The 5,741-nt window shown below is 37.0% G+C and overlaps 1 pseudogene; it reads right to left on the bottom strand.

Annotated features, from left to right (window-relative positions):
• Nucleotides 1–1,886: 1,886 nt before the first annotated feature.
• Nucleotides 1,887–4,092, bottom strand: LOC138165511 (zinc finger protein 420-like; annotated as a pseudogene).
• Between the last annotated feature and the right edge of the window lie 1,649 nt (nucleotides 4,093–5,741).

Here is a 5,741-nt window from a genome sequence, read left to right on the forward strand (position 1 = left end):
GACTCTGGTTTTTGGGATAAGAACTCACAAGTTGACAAAAAGTGCTGGGAAAACTGTAGTATAGTATGGCAGAAACTGGGCACAGACCGTTATCTAATACCATATGCCAAAATCAAGTCTAAATGGGTGCATGATCTAGGCCTACATGTTGACAGTGTAAGCAGTCTCCTAAACAAGGAATAGTTTACTTATCAGCTTCTGGAGAGGGAAAGACTTTATGACTAAACAAGAATTTGAGAACATTGTAAAATGTAAAATGGATAATTTTGAGTACATGAAATTCAAAAGCTTCTGTAAAAACAAAGCCAAAGTAACAAAGTTTTAGAGGGAGGTGGGAAATTGGGAAATATTCTTTACAAACTATGTCTCTGACAAAGGATTCATTTCTATAATATATAGAGAATAGAGTCAAATTTATAAGAATACATGTCATTCCCCAATTGATAAATGGTCAAAGGATATGAACAGGCAGTTTTCAGAGAAAGAAATTAAAGATATCTAGAACATGAAGAAATGCTCTAATTCATTATTTTTTTCTGCTTCTCTAAATTCTTCATATCTGTCATTTCTTGTGGTAAAATAATCTATAATTGCATGAATAGCCCCAAATTTGTTTGGTCATTTCCTAGGCAATAAGCACCTCCTGTGCTTGACAAATCACCTATTACAAAAATGAGTGTTATGGTTGGGTTTATAATAGTGACCTTTCTTAATGTCCTTGTCAGGATCACAACAGGTTGGACATATAAATAGTTCAATGACATATTTTTGAAAATTTCACATTATTTCCCCAAATGACTGGACCCATTCACAGCTCTGCCAGCAGTGCCTGGATTCTATAGTTCCTCCAACACCAGATTTGCTATTATCCTTGCCATTTTGAAACCAGGTGTTTTAGAAACCATTTTCTACCTATTCTTCCCCATGCTGTACTTAGGACTTGACTAGTAGAATCCAAGCATAACAGCATCACTATCATTCTTTCAACTTTATATTTAGGTTCCAGTTCACCAAGGTTCTTTCATACCTTAAATGTCATCCATTATGTTAATTAAACTTAGCAGCGCTGTGCTACCTACAAATCTGAGAAGCATATTATCCATGCCTTTATATGAGTGACTCATTTATGAAAATGGTAAAACAGCAGAGGTTCAAGCATTGATCCCTATGGCACTTACATAGAAGCCACCTAGCAAACCGAACACTGAACCAGTACTGAATATTCTTTGGGCACTGCCATTCAACTAGTTTTAAACCCAGTTCTGCTGGATGCTAGTCTGCCTTTCTTTATCTCTGCCAGAATGTATGCATGATGTTTATTAAGTTCTGTGATTTGGGTGAAGCATTTGCTTTCTTCTTTATAGTGAAGCTTTAAAAAAATATTGCTATCACTTTCCACCAATCCATCTCTTCTACAGAGCTCTCCTATGTAACAAATAAATATATCAAGCAAAAGAAGTACTTTGGTTATAATAGAAAGGGCATGTGCCATTCTACACCAACACTTTCCTGAGGTACCTCTTGTGCTTCACCACTCTTCACAAATGGGATTCCCAACTGCCATACATACATGGAGTTTCTCTCTGGCATTAAATATGGTATTTAGCAAGGCTTTTTTATGGAGAAAAGCCATAACTCAATTTTTATATTCAAATAGGGTTCTAGTATGAACTGTCTGATGTTCAGCAATTTTGAGTCTCCTGCTGAGGCTTCTCATATTCTTGCCTATATCAATTCTCTAATGTCAGATACACTTTGTGCTCCTGGGAAATAAATTCATCAACATTTATTACATTAACCAGTTTTTTCCCCTGCATGAATCTGTCGTTGCTTATTAAGAGCTGTTCTCCAGAAGAAGGCCTTTCCACATTCATTGCATTCATAAGGTTTCTCTCCTGTATGAATATTTTGAGGTTGAGTAAGGTGTGAGTTATAGCAAAAGGTCTTTCCACATTAATTGCATTTATAAGGTTTCTCACCAATATGAATCCTATTATGTAAAGCAAGATCTGCTTTCTGACAGAAAGCCTTTCCACATTCTAAACATTTATATGGTTTCTCTCCTGTGTGAAATCTCTGATGTATAAGAAGTTTTGCCCTATGACTAAAAGACTTCCCACATTCACTGCATTCAAAAGGATTCTCTCCAGTATGGTTTCTCCGATGTTGCACAAGCACTGAGCTTCAGTGGAAGGCTTTCCCACAGTTACTGCACACATAAGGTTTCTCTCCAGTATGAATTCAATCATTGTGAACAAATTTTGCCTTTTGACCAAAAGTCTTCCCACATTCCCTGCATTCATAAGGTTTTTCTCCGGTATGTGTTCTATGGTGTCGACTAAGTTCAGTGGCCCGGAGGAAGGCATTTCCACACTCATTACATACATAAGGTTTCTCTCCAGTATGAATTCTCAAATGTCTTCTAAGATATGAATTCTGGTGGAAGGCCTTCCCACATTTATTGCATTCATAAAGTTTCTCTCCAGTATGAATTGTATGATGATGAGTAAGATGTGTCTTCTGACCAAATGTCCTTCCACATTCACTACACTCATATGGCTTTTCTGCAGTATGGGCTCTGTGGTGTTGACTAAGATTAGTATTCCTGAGAAAGGCCTTCCCACATTCATTACATATATAAGGTTTCTCTCCAGTATGGATTCTCTGATGATCATTAAGATGTGATTTACAGAGAAAGGTCTTCCCACATTCATTGCATTCATAAGGTTTTTTTCTCCTCTATGTGTTCTCTGGTGTTGGGTAAGTTGAGGGGACCAGAGGAAGGCCTTCCCACATTCATTACATGCATAAGGTTTCTCTCCAGTATGAATTCTCTGATGCCTTCGAAGGTGTGAGTTCCAATAGAATTTCTTCCCACATTCATTACATTTGAAAGGTTTTTCTCCTGTATGTGTTCTCTGGTGTTGGATAAGTTCAGTGGTCCATAGAAAGGTCTTCGCACACTCATTACATGCATGTTTTCCTCCAATATGAATTCTTTGATGTCTTCAAAGGTATGAATTCTGATGGAACGCCTTCCCACATTCATTACATATATAAAGTTTCTCTCTAATATGGATTTTTTGATGATCAGTAAGGTATGATTTACAGTGGAAAGTCTTTCCACATTCACTGCAGACATAAAGTTTTTCTCCAGTATGTGTTCTCTGGTGTTGAGTAAGTTCAGTAGGGCAGAGGAAGGTTTTTCCACATTCATTACATTTATGTTTCTCTCCAGTGTGGATTATATGATGTTTTTTAAGATATTAATTCTGGTGGAAGGTCTTTCCATATTCATTGCATTTATGAAGTTTCTCTCCATTATGAATTTTTTTTATCTTTCCTCATACAGGCATTCTGTTGAACAGACTTTCTGCATTCCATGGAGTCATAAATCTTTTCTCCTCTGTGAATTCTCTGATGTAGAGTAAGTTCAGTGTTCTGGAGGCAAGACTTCCCATATTTGTTACACTCATGTTTATTTCCCTTATGAATTCTATATTTTTCAGTAAGGTCAAAATTATTACAATAGGATTTCTGACATTTACAATAATCAGAAAACATCTTCTTTAAACTGATTCTTTTATATTATTGCATGTTTGAATACTTTCTGTGTTTTTTTTTTCTCCATCTATCATATTTATGAAGAAGATTTTTTATTATGAATAATCTCTTCTGTGGGAAAAAAGATGGCTCTAGATTACATCTTCTGTCATTTTTATTATATTCAGGGCCACTCACTTCACTGTGGGATTTCCCTTTGGTGATTCTTAATCATCTAAAATGTTGATTCTCATTGCGGTGCTCTTCCTTTAACTTGGTATAACATCCCCAGACATTTTCCAGTGTCAAAATCCAAGAAGAGTCTCTTGAGAGTCCTCTCTTGGATGATTCTTCTAAAGAAATGTCCAGCTCTGGAGTTCTTTCCTTGATCTGAGGCCTAGTGTCTGAATCCGGCCAGGCCAGGTGCCCCAGCATCTCCAGCATCACCTCCCGGTACAGGTCCCTCTGCGTGGGGCCCAGGCGCCCCCACTCCTCCGCAGTGAAGGTCATGGCCACGTCCTGGAAAGTCATGGGTTCCTGGGGGGCCATGGCTTCCTCTTGGCCTTTCTTCCCTTCGGCCTGGTGGGGTCCTCTCCTCCAGGGAGCAGGATTCTGCCTCAGAAAGTGCTGGCAGCTCGGATCTGCCTGCCGATGCAGGAAGTGATTTTGGGAAGAGGTCTAATTCATTATTGATTAGAGAAATGCAAATCAAAACAACTCTGAGGTACCCAATCTCACCAGTCAGATTGTCTAAGATGACAAAAAAGGAAAACAATAAATGATGGAGAGGATGTAGGCAAATTGGAAAACTAATGCATTGCTGTTGGAGTTGTGAAATGATCCAGCCTTTCTAGAGAGCAATCTGGAATTATGCCCGAAGGGCTATAAATATTTTCATACCCTTTGATCCAGCAATACCACTCCTAGGGTTATATCCCAAAGACATCATCGGTGTGGGAGAAAGACCCATATGTACAAAAATGTTTATAGCAGCTCTTTTTGTGGTGGCAAAGAATTGGAAATGAAGGGGGTGCCCATCAATTGGGGAATGACTGAACAAGTTGTGATATATGCATATTATGGAATACTATTGTGCTATGAGAAACGAGCAGCAGAGGGTCTTCATATTTAGTTGGAGAGGCTTATACAAACTCATGCTGAGTGAGAAGAGTAGAACCAGGATAACTTTGTACACAATTACAGACACAAGGTATGTGTGATGACCACCTTTGATAGACTGGACTCCTCTCAGCAATGCAGTGATATAAATCAATCCCAAAAGACTCATAATGGAGAGAAATATGTGCATCCAGAGAAAGAACTGAGTTTATATCCAGGTGGAAGCATAATACCTGATTTTTTTCCTTCTCTTATTTGGTTTTATGTCCTCTATAAAATTTTTCATTCCAGCTGGTACAATCTGTCCTTATAACATGACTAATGTGTAATGTGAAAGTATTTACATATCCTATACTTAACTATATGCTGAAATGGGGGGAGGGGAAGGAGGGGGACAAAATGTGAAACTCAAGGAATTGTGGAATTGAATGCTGTAAATTAAAATTAAACAAACATATTAATTAAAAAATTAAATACATATATATATATATATATCCCATTCCAAGTATTTCTTTGGACTTTTCAATAGTGAAATTTGGCCAAATTTGTTGAAGTTATACTGGTTTCTCAACTTTATTTTTATGCCTTCAAATAAAATGTCCAAATTCGTAGAGGTAGGAAATGTACCTTTCATATCCAAGCCAATTCTTTTAAAATTTTCCATTTTCCTCTTGTTGTGGCTGAGGAATTTTGGGATTTTTATCTCTAATTGAAATATTTATTTTTCCTTCACCATTCAAAAATTCAATATATTACATGTCTTCTGGATTTGAATGTGGAATGTTTTCATGATGATGTCCCCATATTCTGCACATCTGAACAGGGTTGTTTGTTTGTGTCTATTCATTTATTAGTTCCTTTAGAATATATTTAATTAATAGAATTAATTCTATTTTATCAATTAATTAAATAACTCTAATTAGGTCATCACAAATGGAGTGGGGGTTTTTGTTTTTTTGCGCAATACCTTCTGACAGCTTTTATATGCCAATCCTTCTTTTTGGACTTATGCAATTGCATTAGAAGGAAATGCAAATACATGTCTTACAACTCTATTGGCAGACATCATATCATCTGTA

The sequence above is a fragment of the Petaurus breviceps genome, unplaced genomic scaffold, assembly GCF_028583685.1.
Source record: "Petaurus breviceps papuanus isolate PSGF00001 unplaced genomic scaffold, PetGlider_PUasm1.0 213, whole genome shotgun sequence".
Taxonomy (NCBI): Eukaryota; Metazoa; Chordata; class Mammalia; order Diprotodontia; family Petauridae; genus Petaurus; species Petaurus breviceps.